Source organism: Erythrolamprus reginae, chromosome 6, assembly GCF_031021105.1.
Source record: "Erythrolamprus reginae isolate rEryReg1 chromosome 6, rEryReg1.hap1, whole genome shotgun sequence".
Classification (NCBI taxonomy): domain Eukaryota; kingdom Metazoa; phylum Chordata; class Lepidosauria; order Squamata; family Dipsadidae; genus Erythrolamprus; species Erythrolamprus reginae.
In genome coordinates this window covers 69,677,491-69,693,081 of record NC_091955.1, presented here as the reverse complement: position 1 = coordinate 69,693,081, position 15,591 = coordinate 69,677,491, and positions in this window count along the sequence as shown.

The following is a 15,591-nucleotide window of genomic DNA, read 5'->3' as shown; positions in this document are numbered from 1 at the left end:
TTCTGGGCCTTCTTAATTTTTATTCTGTCTTTCTAAAACAGAAGGCAACGGCAGCAGAACCTCTACACCGACTGCTGCAGAAGGGAATTCCCTGGACCTGGGGCACACCTGAGCGCGAAGCTTTTCGCAAAATAAAACAATTGTTAACATCTAAAAGCGTAGTGGTTCAATACAGCTCAATATTGCCCATAAGGCTTACTTGTGACGCTTCGGCTTATGGGGTAGGCGGGGTATTGGCTCATATAATGCCTAACAAAACAGAAGCCCCAATCGCTTTTTTCTCCAGGACATTGTCCATGGCCGAACGAAATTATAACCAACTGGACAAAGAGGCATTGGCCCTAGTATCTAGCGTGAAGAAATTTCACAATTACCTGTGTGGGAGAAATTTTGAACTAATCACAGATCACAAACCCCTTTTAGGTCTACTGGCTTCTAACAAGCCAACTCCTCCTTTCATGTCCCCCAGATTAATTAGGTGGGCGCTATTTTTATCAGGATATCAATATGAATTAACCCACAAACGGGGAAAAGCAATAAACCATGCAGATGGCCTAAGCAGATGCCCCATGCCAGACTTAGTTAAAGACCCAACCCCGTCAGAGGACATATTGCTATTAGACTTTGAGGAAAACCCTCTGACCACAGCCAAAGAGGTAGCTGAATACACAAAGAAGGACCCAATATTGCTAAAAGTTATCAATTGTATACAAAGGGGTTGGTTAGGAGACCCTGAGGAAGCAGGACTAACAGATTTTAAATCAAAAAGGTTGGAATTGTCCTACATGAAGGGTTGTGTTTTATGGGGTGACAGGGTGGTCATTCCCAACAGTCTTAAACAGAAAGTGCTATGTATGCTGCATGAGGGCCACCCAGGCATTGTTAGAATGAAGGGCTTGGCCAGGGGACACTTGTGGTGGCCAGGCCTAGACACAGACATCGAGCAGTGGGTAGCAAACTGTGACCCTTGCCAGGAGTCACGTCCCAATCCCCCTAAGACAACACCGGTAGAATGGGAGAAACCCACTGGGCCATGGTCACGTATACACATCGATTTTGCGGGCCCTATTGGATCTCAGAATTTTTTGATTGTAGTAGATGCTTTCTCTAGATGGGTAGAAATAATAGCCATGCAAAACATCACTACTTGTGCCACTATAAAGGCTTTGTACCATTTGTTTGCCACTCATGGGTGTCCAGACGTCCTGGTTTCTGATAACGGGCCACAATTGACTGCCAGACAATTTGAATGTTTTTTAAGTAATTTGGGGGTCAGACACGCCCTCACATCCCCTTACTCGCCATGGGTTAATGGTCTGGTAGAACGTTATGTTCGGGTAGCCAAAGAAGCACTACGCAGGGCAGGCCCAGGGGAAATACAACACAATTTAGATAAATTTTTATTAATGCAACATATCACCCCAAATTCCATCACGAATAAAAGCCCTGCAGAAATTCTATTGGGTCGAAAAATAAGGTCCCCTCTGGACAGGTTGCACCCCCGTTATTGTACAAAAAATTATAATGATGTAATCTGTATAAAACCTGAAAGAAGTTTGTACCTAGGGCAAAATGTATTTGCAAAAAATTTTGATGGGGGTTTAAATTGGCTCAAAGGAAAAATAATCCAGCAAACTGCTCCTAAAACATATATTATTCTACTAGAGGATGGCCGCACATGGAAGCGGCACATAGACCACTTGCGGGGGCGTATAACACCTGAAAACGAACAGGCCGCTAACAAAAATTCTTCCCCCCAAGCAGACTCTCACACACAGCCTGAACTTTTTGATTGCCAAATGGACTCACCACGGCCAGAAGTATCCTCAAACGACTCCGAGCCGTCCTCCTCGTCAGGAATCAGTGCAACGCCAACATATCCTCAGCCGCAGGCCGGAGCCCCAACTCGGGCCCAGCCGCAAGCAAGAGATCACAGCGAGCCATCCTCCTCCGTGGAAGTCCCAGACGCAAATGATCTGCGCAGGTCTGAGCGAACTTCACACAGGCCAAGCAGACTGGAGGATTACATCACATGGCTCACTGATTGACAATTGTACTCAACCAATGAGGGAGGGGTGTTAAGTCTGTAAAAAGAAATTCTGTAAAAAATACTGTCTCTGTCAATTTAAATGTGAATAAATCAAGGTCGCGTCTGATTGGTTAAGACGCACGGCCGTTTCTTTTAGGCGCGAGCCTTTAAAGTATAAATAGAGCTGTTTTTGACACTGACAGCTCAGACGCGTTCCTTGCTGGAGTCACTTGCAAAAGAGCTGAATAAACGGAACCGTCTTCAATATATCTGTCTGGTCTGCTTCATTTCACCATGTATAAATTGTAAAGGCCTAGGGGGAAAGAATATCTCAGTTCCCCCATGCCTGACGGCAGAGGTGGGTTTTAAGGAGCTTACGAAAGGCAAGGAGGGTGGGGGCAACTCTAATCTCCGGGGGGAGTTGATTCCAGAGGGCCGGGGCCGCCACAGAGAAGGCTTTTCCCCTGGCCCCCGCCAAGCGACATTGTTTTGTTGATGGGACCTGGAGAAGGCCCACTCTGTGGGACCTAACCGGTCGCTGGGATTCGTGTGTATGTGATGCTATTGCTTTGGGGAAAAAAGAGGGCAAGTTTTCCACAAACTGGAAAGAGTTTGAGCCATTCGCATTAGCAGAAGACGGAGAAACTGTGAAGAGCAAGAAAATGAATTCTGTACTGTATGAGACAAGATAGCATTGCCAGCAAGGCGGCTGTCACTTACCTTATTTTGGCCTGTTTTCGAGACTTTTTGTTTCTGCAGAAGCACCCCCACCCAAATCTCTCTCTCTCGTGTCCTTGCTCATACCGGCCCATTCTGGTAGAGCCGGGAATGATGGCCCATCGCTGGCCCTACTGCTAACCAGGTGCTATTTAGATTGATTTCTTAAATTCTCTGGAAATCTAGCAGATATAGGACAGAGGTTGGTTGCAAGCTCTGATAGGACCCTATCTAACACAATGAGTTTCAATGGTGAAAAAAGTAAGGTTCTACATTTAGGCAAGAAAACCCAAATGGCCAGAGCTTCCCTGTGTATGTTAGTATAGGGGTTTTTCTTAAATTTATAATATTTTAATTAATTGGATTATGTATTGGATTGTCTTTTCACTTGTTGTGAGCCGCCCCGAGTTTTCGGAGAGGGGCGGCATACAAATCCAAATAATAAATAAATAAATAAATAAATAATAAAACTTGCAGTTTATTTCTCCCACTATGAGATTAGCCAGTCATCATCAGCTATATAAATTCGTACTCCATATGTCAGTAGATAATATAATCAGTGGAATAACCTGTTGTCAGATGCTGTGGATGCTCCAACTGTAGAGGTTTTAAAGAAGAGATGGGACACTGATGTGTCTGAAATGGTATAAGTTTTCCTGCCTGAGCAGAGGGTTGGACTAGCTAGAAGATCTCCAAGGTCCCTTCCAACTCTGTTATTCTATTATTCTGGTATTTAAGTGGAGCTAAAGATGCACCAAAGACTCTGCAGAAGGGAAAAACTCATGGCATGTTAGAAATCTGACAAGGAGACAACATGATTAAGAAACAACTTGACATCAACTAACTGTATTGAACAAGACTAAACAGGGAAATAAATGCAGAGATGTTGACAACTAGTCTAATAACAGAATGATAAGGGAAATTTAAAATGTGTACTTACTTCCGTTGACTGTCAGTATAAGGGGAAATACTAATACTGATACAGTTAAGGATATCTTAAGGCTGGCAATATAATAATAATAGAAACATAGAAGACTGACGGCAGAAAAAGACCTCATGGTCCATCTAGTCTGCCCTTATACTATTTCCTGTATTTTTACCTTAGGATGGATATATGTTTATTCCAGGCATGTTTAAATTCAGTTACTGTGGATTTACCAACCATGTCTGCTGGAAGTTTGTTCCAAGGATCTACTACTCTTTCAGTAAAATAATATTTTCTCATCTTGCTTTTGATCTTTCCCCCAACTAACTATTGTGTCCCCTTGCTCTTGTGTTCACTTTCCAATAATAATAATAATAATAATAATAATAATAATAATAATACTAATAATAACAACAACAACAACAACAAAACAACAACAACAATGATAATAACAATGATAACAACAACAAAACAACAACAACAACAACAAGAACAACAACAACAACAACAACAATAATAATAATAATAATAATTTATTAGATTTGTATGCAGCCCCTGTCCGAGAACTCCGAGATGAAGGCAATGTTATCAAGACACATTTTAAAAAAGGTTATTGGGGCCTGTTTGTGCTGCAGTTAAAGACAAGTGGAGAAAGGTTCTGTAACCTTCTGTGCTAGGTTGCAACTGCAAAAGCATAGATCAAAAACTATGAGTCAGAGCTCAAATGTACTTCTGTGGCTTTAACCCCATAAAAACAAAGGGATTTGGCAACAGGAGAGAGTTTGAAGATCAACGCTTATGTCCTCGCTTCTTTGTACACTGCTCAAAAAAATAAATAAATAAAGGGAACACTTAAAAAACAGAATATAACTTCAACTAAGTCAAACGTCTGTGAAATCAAACTGTCCACTTAGAAACATAGAAACATAGAAGTCTGACGGCAGAAAAAGACCTCATGGTCCATCTAGTCTGCCCTTATGCTATTTTTTGTATTTTATCTTAGGATGGATCTATGTTTATCCCAGGCATGTTTAAATTCAGTTACTGTGGATTTACACCAACCACGTCTGCTGGAAGTTTGTTCCAAGGATCTACTACTCTTTCAGTAAAATAATATTTTCTCATGTTCCTTTTGTTGCTTAATATTTGCTCATGTTGCTTAGGAAGCAACACTGATTGACAGTCAATGTTGTTGTGCAGATGGAATAGTTGTGAAAATGAAATGTTCAATGAGAATATTTCATTCATTCAGATCTAGGATGTGTTATCTGAATGTTCCCTTTATTTTTCTGAGCAGTATATACAGTATATGCGGGGAGACGGCGAGATACACAGCCTCAAGTTACAATGTGCAACTGCTCCCACTGGAGGGCACTGCTTCCTAGGAAATGAAGATTACAGCTCAGCATCTTGATGAAATTAATAGGAGGAGGCAAGGTAATATAATTGACAGATCCCTGGAGAGCTCATTCCTATATTTTATTTATAGCTTCTCAGATGGCTTGGCCCTGCCAGTTCCTTCTGATTGGTACTGGGATTATTGAAAGAAGTCATTTTCTGGACCTTTAACTCTTTCTCCTTTGTTGAATGCAGTTCTGACCAGAAATGACCCTCAAAGCTTTGAATCTCAGTCTTCGCTTGCTCGCTCTTTGACTGCATTCCACAATCAAGAACCAGCTACTCCACTCCAACTCAGCTTCATTCATGTGCACTTGTGTGTAAATATTTGTGGCTTGGTTCATAGCAGGGATGTTCTCACTCTCTCTTGATTTCAGCAATGAACTGATTCAACACAATGCCTCTAGCTGAAAAGGTGTGGCAGAAAAAAAATCAAAGTTACATTTCTACCTGGGAAGAAAATGCACAGTGTCACATTCCTCCAACGCCTAATGGTTCTGTCATCTAAATAATGCCTTGTTATTTGTTTATATGTTCATATGAGACTTCTCAAGTTTAATTAGTTTTTTGATGTAGGGAATGTGTTGGTTATATTTCATCAGTTTCTTAAGTTCTTTTTTACATAGGGAACATTTCAGCAAAACAGTTCCTGAAGTGTTACAGAACCCAGCTGAAGTTATTTCTGGATGAACAGGGTTAGGCCAGTGGTGAAATCCAATCTTTTTAAACTACCGGTTCTGTGGACGTGGTGTGGCTTAATGAGTGTTGTGGTTGGCTCTGGCCCAGCTCCTGCCCCAGGGAATGGGGAGGTGGATGCAGGGGAAAATTCAACATGTCACAGGCCTGTGTTATTGCCGACAGAATCAGTTCAGAGTTTAGTTTCCTTGGACGAAGAAGAAGGTGGGAGTGACTCGGCAGAGGAGGGCTTGGCACACAGCCCAGGCAGTCAATCTCCCTTATCTTCTGTTGATTCAGATGATGATGTTTTGGACCCACGCAAGCGCAGAATTATGCATAGAAGAGACCAAGTAAGAAAATATTACAGGAAATAAGGGAGGCCACTTGTGTTGGGTGGGGCTCCAGTAATTAGGGCTGCTGCTATAAATAGAAGCATGTGGGTTTGGCCGTTGTGGAAGAATATCTGATCGGAGTTCGTCAGGAATCTTGTGTTGCTGGACTTTGTTGCTTTTTCACCAAAGCAGAGCAACGTGTGTGTGTGTCTCACTTCATTGGAAGAAGAAAGGGTGTGAAGTTTCTTCACAGCTGCTAGCTAAATACTTAATGACTGCTTAAGGGAAACTGTACAGACTACCCGGTTGTTTTGGGAAGAGTGCTCTTTGCAATACAAAAAGAGTGCTTTGTTTATTTTGAATTTTGTGATAAAGAACATTGTTTTGAGCTTTCAAACCTGTGTGTGTCTGAAATTTGTACCCTTGAATTTTCGGGAGGCTCCTATCAGCCCAGCAGAACAGGTGAGTGTAGTTTGGTGCGTGTAGCAAGGGAAGGATACTACAAAAGCTCCCACCCCACTCCAGGGGAAGGATTACTGCAAAATCTCCATTACCTCCCCACTCCTGGGGGAAGGGTATTGCGAATCTCCATTCCCACCACACTCTAGGAGAAAGATTACTGTAAAATCTCCATTTCCTTCCCACTCCTGGGGGAAGGATATTGCAAAATATCCACTCCTTCCCCACTCCAGAGGAAGGATTACTACAAAATCTCCATTCCTTCCCTATTCTTGAGGGAAAGGATATTGCAAAATCTCCATTCCTATCCCACCCTAGGGGAAGGATTACTGCAAAATCTCCATTACCTCCCCACTCCTGGGGGAAGGGTATTGCAAATCTCCATTCCTTCCCTCCTACAGGGGAAGGATTACTGCAAAATCTCCATTCTTTTCCCATTCCAGGGGAAGGATTACTGCAAATTCTCCATTCCTTTCCCCTTCCAGGGGAAGGATATTGCAAAATCTCCATTCCTTCCCCACTCCAGGGGAAGGATTACTGCAAAATCTTCATTCCCTCCCCATTCTGTGGCCAGCCAGAGGTGGCATTTGCCAGTTCTCCAAACTACTAAAATTTTCTGCAATCGATTTTCCAAAACCTGTCAGAACCTGCTGGATTTCACTCCTGGGCTAGGCTATTTCTAGTGAAGTGCCCAAACACAAATCGCATACTTATGCGTAAGAAGGCTGTTGAGATTCTTATACAAAGAGCTTTGCTTCAAAAAGGTGGGGAAAAAAGGTTCAAGCAAAATAGCCCTTGAATAAGCCTTGTGAAGTCATGCAGCATCAACCTCCCTTCTAAAGCAAAAAGCCACAGCATTTTTCGCTTTGTATCGCCGGGGGCAGAGGTCTCTTGCAGCTTCCTCTGCAGGCAGAAAGCCTCTCCTGCCTTTTGCAAGTTGATCGAAGAGACTGTGAGATGATCAAAAGCTCTTCCTTGAGCTGAATCAAAGCCACATCTTACAAGCCTAACGTGTCATACCACAAAGCAGCACATGGAGATAGTGTGATAGCTTGGATAATCAGTGAGAGCGGGGTGGACTTAGATTCAAATCTAGCAGAAGGGAATATGTGTACAGTGGTACCTCTACTTATGAACTTAATTCGTTCCATGACCAGGTTCTTAAGTAGAAAAGTTTGTAAGAAGAAGCAATTTTTCCCATAGGAATCAATGTAAAAGCAAATTGCATCAGTGTTGTTTATATTCATTTTAATGGCTTTTTCCCCCAGTGGAGTTAAGGGTGCATGACTGCATAATGCATGCCCTGATACATCTGCATATGAAATCATTCAAATATGTGCAATTGACGTGCTTTGATCTTAACCTGAATATATCTAGGAACTAATTTAAAGAAAATGGTTGATCTAAAGCCCCATCAGAGAGTCCAAAAAAGACATTTCACTTGAGTTTCTGTCACTACTTTTTCCTAATCAGAATTAAAAATTCATAACAAGGTCAGTGAGGGAGACTTCACTAAGTGATGTGCAATCTTTACTTTTGTAGAAACCCAAGACTCGTTTTAAAATTCTAACTATATATTTATATGAGAGTAAATATTCAAAAAGGTATACAGTGGTCCCCCGATCATTGCGAGGGTTCTGTTCCAGGACCCCTCGCAATGATCGGTTTTTCGCAAAGTAGCGCTGCGGAAGTAAAAACACCATCTGCGCATGCGCAGATGGTGTTTTTACTTCCGCCGCAGCAGCGAGGAGCCGAAGATTGGGGTTTCCCCACCGCCCACGCAAACTCCTCGCTGCCGCTCGCCCGCCCTTCGCCCGCCCACGCCGTTCGCTTCGCACCGCTTCCCAGCTGAGTCCTGAAGCCAATTCGCTTCAGGACTCAGCTGGGAAGCGGCGCGAGCGAACGGCGTGGGCGGGCGAAGGGCGGGCGAGTGGCGGGCGCGCGGACTGGCAGGCGGCGGACAAGCCGTTCGCTCGCGCCGCTCGCTCGCGCCGCTTCCCAGCTGAGTCCTGAAGCCAATTCGCTTCAGGACTCAGCTGGGAAGCGGCGCGAGCAAACAGCATGGGCGGGCGATGGGCGGGCGAGCGGCGGGCGTGCGGGCAGGCAGGCGGCGGACAAGCGGCGGGCGGACAAGACAAGCGGCGGGCGCGGCAGCAGCGAGGAGTTTGCGTGGGCGGTGGGGAAACTCCTCGCTGATGCCCGCCACTCGCCCTCCCGCCAGCAAGAGGGGGAAGACCCAGGGAAGCCGCCCAGCAGCTGATCTGCCCGGCGCCATCTACGCATGTGTGGCCATAGAAAAAAAGGGCGCGCATGCGCAGATGGTGTTTTGACTTCCGGGTTGAAAAATCGCCATATAGCCGTTCGCAATGATCGGGATCGCGATACCCGGGGGATCACTGTACAGTGGTGTGTCTACTTACGAACTTAATTCATTCTGTGACCAGGTTCTTAAGTAGAAAAGTTTGTAAGAAGAAGCAATTTTTCCCATAGGAAAATGTAAAAGCAAATAATGCATGTGATTGGGGAAACCACAGGGAGGGTGGAGGCCCTGTTTCCTCCTTGGAGATTCCTAGAGAGGCCCCACGGAGGCTTCTCCCTGCCTGTTCCGGTTACAGTTTCGGAGGCTCAGGTTTGTAAGTGGAAAATGTTTCTTGAGAAGAGGCAAAAAAATCTTGAACACCCGATTCTTATCTAGAAAAGTTTGTAAGTAGAGGCGTTTGTTGGTAGAGGTACCACTCTATGTGAAGTGTAGGTAGAGGTACCACTGTACTGTACTGATTCTGTATAGATGTTTGGAGAATTGGTTTCAAATCTCTGCAATATTTACTTTGAACAGTTTACTCCATGCAGTTCAATCTATTGCAGAGGATGGTGTTTTCTTGTAGCTCCCAAGCAAATTATTTGTTGCTCTTGACAGCCATTTTAAGACCACGATGTTAAAAGGCCTTGGAGTTGGACTTTGAGATTCGGCTTCAGATAAAATTAATTTGAGAGACTCATCATCTTCGTAGCACACAAAGTTTTTTTTCTTCTCGTCGAGCAAACACGCTCAGATCTCTGAAACGAGTTCTTGTTTTTGGACTTTGCTTGAAGGCTACACCCGTGGCTGTTTATTTAACTTATTTGACTTTAAAGGCACTGCCTGAGTCAACATCACAGCAGGATATAGACATTATTGTGGCAGCTGCCAGAGAATTTGTTCATGATTGATCCCAATCTAGATGATTTCCCCGTCGTTTTGTGATTTTTAGTAGTCAAAATAATACACTGTATTATAGGGTGCCCTGGGGATTTCAATATCTTAATAGTCCTATGCAAAAAGTTGTTATATTTGTTACGAAGCACACAGAGCACGTGTTACAAAGAACACACACAGATAAGATACAGTAGAAGAGTCACATATGGAATTTCTTTTAATATGCAAAGGAATATTTCTCAGGACCGTGCTTTGCTCTTTTCCGGACTTTGTTGATTTTTCACGCCTTTGAAACCAAAGCAGAGTAAAGTGTGTGTATCTCACTTCCTTGGAAGAAGGAGGGCTGTGATGTTTCTTCACAGCTGCTAGCTAAGTACTTAAGGACTGATTAAGGGAATTGTACAGCCTACAAGGTTGTTTTGGGACGAGTACTCTTTGCAATACAAAGAGGGTGCTTTGTTTCTTTTGAATTTTGTGATAAAGAACATTGTTTTGAATTTTCAAATGTGTGTGTGTCTGAAATTTGTACCCTTAAATTTTCGGGAGGCTCATACCAGAGAGCCTGGCAGAACATTGATCAATGAAGTATTAGTGATTACTCTAGCTAATTCAGTACCTAAGCTGAAGATGCAGGGTGTATTTCCTATTATTATAATAGAATGAACATTTCAGCTGATGTGAATCTACTGGTATATAGCGGCTATAGAACTGAACCAGGTTATTGAATTGATACCTAGGGCTAAAGAAAAATGAGAGGATGAATGCTTGTAATTATTAATCAGTACTTCTAATGATCTCCAGAGGTAGCTTACCCATGTGCAGATCAAAGAGAAAATGGGGGACATTGTGCTTTGATTTTTGCGTGCATGAATGGAGAGGGCTTGCTGTGTTCTAAATCATAAGAAGAAAACATGTAAAAATGAGAAAGGAATGGTTTCATGCCATTCTTGAAATAGTTCAGGTAATACGTAGGTTTGGAACATAACCTTTTCTCTTGCATTCTTGGGATTTATTGGTAAACTTGCATATTTTTCATAAATGTATGGATGTACTTGCAACCAAAATTAATGTAATGAAGTCAGATGGGAAAAGAAACATCATATAGAGTTTGTGATTCTGTGATTCTGTGATTCTGTGATTCTGTGGTTCTATGATTCTATGATTCTATGATTCTATGATTCTATGATTCTATGATTCTATGATTCTATGATTCTATGATTCTATGATTCTATGATTCTATGATTCTATGATTCTATGATTCTATGATTCTATGATTCTATGATTCTATGATTCTATGATTCTATGATTCTATGATTCTATGATTCTATGATACATCATGTGACACAATCAAGTTTGACACTTGAGATATAGAAGGCGAAGTAATCTGGCTGTGACTTCTACCATCCCATTGGGTTGATTGGCTAGTCTGGCTGGCTAGGTGAATGTCCCCTTCCTCACTGCTCCATGGATCTTCCTACCAAAGCTGTGCAGTTGTTGAAAGAAGATGACTATACCTGATAGAAGGAGTTCACTATTTATAATATGATGGCAATTTAAATTAGAGGCAACACTGTACATGTAGATCAATTCAGTCAAAGTCCAGTACTTTATTTATTACCCCAGCAAAGAGCTCCTACGGATACGGTCAGGGTTACGCAGAACTGATAGAAAATTTTTGAATTTTTTTCCTTTTTTTCCCTTCCTGGCTCTGGGTATGTTTTTCCTATCGCTATAAATGAGGTTAAATGTGTATAATTTTAGAAAAGCTGTGTGTGTGTGTGTGTGTGTGTACATACACATACAGTTTATATAGCAGATAATGTATATTTTTGTGTGCCTGTTTGTAATATGTATGTATGCATAGAATTAAATGGTATATTTTGGATGTTCAGTAATAGTAAATAGATAGGGAAATTGTATCTCTTTGAGGCGAGGAGAGGCCAGGCACTCTAACCCAAACCCTTGACGTGAGTGACGTCAAGTTGGCCACCTTTAAGCCAGTCACATGACCTTTAAGCCACCCCCCAGTCACATGATCATCAAGTTACTCCCACTGGTCACATGGCTGGCAAGCCACACCCATAAAATAAGTCATGCCCACAGTGTGGTAGTAAAAAGCCCTTCACTGGTTTTCCTCCAATTGACAGAATCTTGCCACACAAAACACTTACTACTGTACTGTCACCCTATGGATATACCATGGGAAATTCTAGGAAGTAGCTGCCCTTATTATCTTCCTGTGTCTCCAAATCTAACTCCAAACTGTCTAACTTTTGTCTTCATCTTTTCTGGATTGTGCTCCTTCTTCCTGGGAAACTGCTATTTCACTGTAGTCCATCTCATCACCTACCTCCGGGACCATCTGCTGCCGCACGAATCCCAGTGGATGATAAGGTCCCACAGAATTGGCCTTCTCCGGGTCCCGTCGACTAAACAATGTCGACTGGTGGGCCCCAGGGGAAGAGCCTTCTCTGTGGCGGCACCGGCCCTCTGGAATCAACTCCCCCCAGAGATCAGAACTGCCCCCACCCTCCTTGTCTTTCGTAAATTGCTTAAGACTCACTTATATCGCCAGGCATGGGGGAATTGAGACATCTCACCCAGGCTTATATAGTTTTATGTATGGCATACTTGTGTTGTATGGTTTCTAAATGATGGGTTTTTAGATGCTTTTAAAAAAATATTAGATTTGTTACACTGCACAACATGAGGAAGTCTGCAGAACATGAGGAAGGGGTATTTAGATTGAATACTATAGGGAGAGAGGTAAAAGTAGCTAACCAATGTACCAATAAAATAGAAGGGGATCTCATGCATGTCCTTTCATGCAGACACATTCATAGATGGAAGCAAATTGTCTTCTGAGTTTTCATGTCATGTGGCATTGTCATATTTTAAAGCTAATTTTCATAACCAAAGACTAGAAATATTTTTTTTTTTAAAAATGATGGATAAAAATATAAGGATGATAAATTCAACACCTAAGATTTAATTCCACGCTTGACTTATTTAAACACTAAATAACAGAAGAAGTCCTGAATTAAGGAATTGGGGGCGATAGCTTGCTTAGTTCTCTAAATAGCTGCACAAGCAATGGAACAATTGGGTTTCTGTCATATGATTCAGAGCATAAGGAGTTTTAAAGTGGTGAAAACCTCTACTGTACTTCATAATCCTTAACTCACTGTAAACTGGAATTATTATTATTATCAGTACAACACAGCAAACGAGATCACTATGCTGGATTTCGTATTTCATCACCAGTCGGGCGCTTCCCAAGCACCTAGGACTGTGTGATGTAGCGGCGAATTATGTTTGCCGATCCCAGTAAATCAGCCTTTTGCAATTGACAGATGGAGATTTTGTCAATTCCGATGGTTTTCAAATATCCGCTGAGATCCTTTGGTATTGCGCCCAGCGTGCCAAGTACCACTGGGACCACTTTCACTGGCTTATGCCAGAGTCGTTGCAGCTCGATTTTTAGATTTTCGTATTTCACAAATTTCTCTAGCTGCTTCTCCTCAATTTTGCTGTCTCCTGGGATTGCGATGTCGATGATGATGATGATGATGATTTATTAGATTTGTATGCCGCCCCTCTCCGAAGACTCGGGGCGGCTCACAACAATAGTAAAAACAATGTCAAAGAACAAATCTAATATTAAAAAGAAACACATATAAAACCCTTCATTTAAAACCAAACAACACATACATACCAATCATAAAATATAAAAGCCTAGGGAGGTGTCTCAGTTCCCCCATGCCTGGCGATATAAGTGGTTCTTGAGTAATTTACGAAAGACAAGGAGGGTGGGAGCAGTTCTGATCTCCGGGGGGAGTTGATTTTAGAAGGCCGGGGCCGCCACAGAGAAGGCTCTTCCCCTTTGTTGACGGGACCCGGAGGAGGCCAACTCTGTGGGACCTTATCGGCCACTGGGATTCGTGTGGTAGCAGGCAGTTCTGGAGATACTCTGGTCCAGTGCCATGTAGGGCTTATTATTCAAAGGCAGCAGCTGAGGGTAGATTTTGAGAACAAACACACACGTAGTTGAAACAGATCAAAAGTTAAGGAGAGAAGAGACCAAGCGGGAAGATAAAAAATGAATAAATGATGAAGAGAAGGGCGATGAGAAATGGGAGGGACAGAGATGCTGTTTACAAGGGGCTGAATCAATTGTAGAATTTTAATCTGAGCCCTGATATTGATTGGTGGGAGATGCCGCAGAAAACTGCAGTGCTATTAATACAGAGAACATACTGCAATTTATCAGTGTCAGACCGAGAATCCAACCTGCTGCTTTAATCCTGATGTTTTCTGAGGTTTTTTTTTTTAAATTACTAAATCTGCAAATAAAAGGGATGCTCATGTTATCCATGCTGGAGACCATTACGGAAAAGAAATCTGAATATGTATCCATTTCAAAATCATATTGTACCCAGACTGATGATGTTTTACTGCGGAAATGTTGACTATGATACATAATACATGAAAGAGAGGTTTGACTTAGGCATGATGACTTAGGCTTCCTGTATTTTTTTCCTACCAGTTCTTGTTCAATTTGCAGAAAGACAATTTACTTTGGAGAGGAGAATTTTGGAGAAATAACAGGTGTGTGTGTGAGAGAGAGAGACAAACAGGTGTTTCCCATGGATCTCTAGCATCCAGTCACTTATGTATCAGCCAGACACTTTACCTTTTTTTTAGGTAATAAAGTGGAAGGTGAGAATGAGGGTGATCGCACAAGTTTTCAGCTTTCTCATAGGAAAGGGGAGAAGGAAGAGACAGGCTGAGATTTGAAACAAAAGGTCTTATGGAAGGAGCGTGGGGAAATGGCGGGTCATATCTTTGAAATGATTATGAGTGGGCAGGGATGTACAATGGGCAAGGGTTGACACTTGCGAGAGCAATCATGGGCTTTCCCAAATATGTCCATGTTACACCAACACTCTGCAGTCTGCATTGGTTGCCGATCAGTTTCCGGTCACAATTCAAAGTGTTGGTTATGACCTATAAAGCCCTTCATGGCACCGGACCAGAATACCTCAGGGACTGCCTTCTGCTGCACGAATCCCAGCGACCAGTTAGGTCCCACAGAGTGGATCTTCTCCAGGTCCCATCAACTAAACAATGTCGCTTGGCGGGACACAGGGGAAGAGCCTTCTCTGTGGTGGCCCCGGCTCTCTGGAACTAACTCCCCCCAGAGATTAGAATTGCCCCCACCCTCCTTGCCTTTCTCGTAAGCTTCTTAAAACCCACCTCTGCTGCCAGGCATGGGGGAACTGAGATACTATTTCCTCCTAGGCCTTTACAATTTTATGCACGGTATGTCTATATGTATGTTTGGTTTTATTATAAGGGTTTTTAACTGTTTTAGTATTGGATTGTTATATGCTGCTTTTATTACTGTTGTTAGCCACCCCGAGTCTACGGAGAGGGGCAGCATACAAATCCAATAAATCAAATCAAATCTCAACTTGCAACCACATTTGGGACCAGATTTACTACTATTGGTAAGTAAATCAGTTGTGAAAGAAATCATGCATAATTTTACTTTTCTTTTGCCACAGTTGTTAAGTGAATCACTATAATTATTAAGTGAATCATGTCGGTATGAAACGAATCCAGATTCTCCCGTGGACTTTACTTGTCATAAGCTGGCTTGGAAGGTCAGAAATGATGATCACACACTTGGGAACTCTAACTGTGATGACTCCTCTGGAGGTTTCCCTAGATGCCTCTCTTCATATCAATTCAGAGGAGGATGAACTAGTCCCAGGCAAGTCAGAGTTGGTCAATGGCTCCAAGCAGCCATTTGAGATTGATTTGGCTGAAGCACAGCTGCAGCACAACAGCTGTG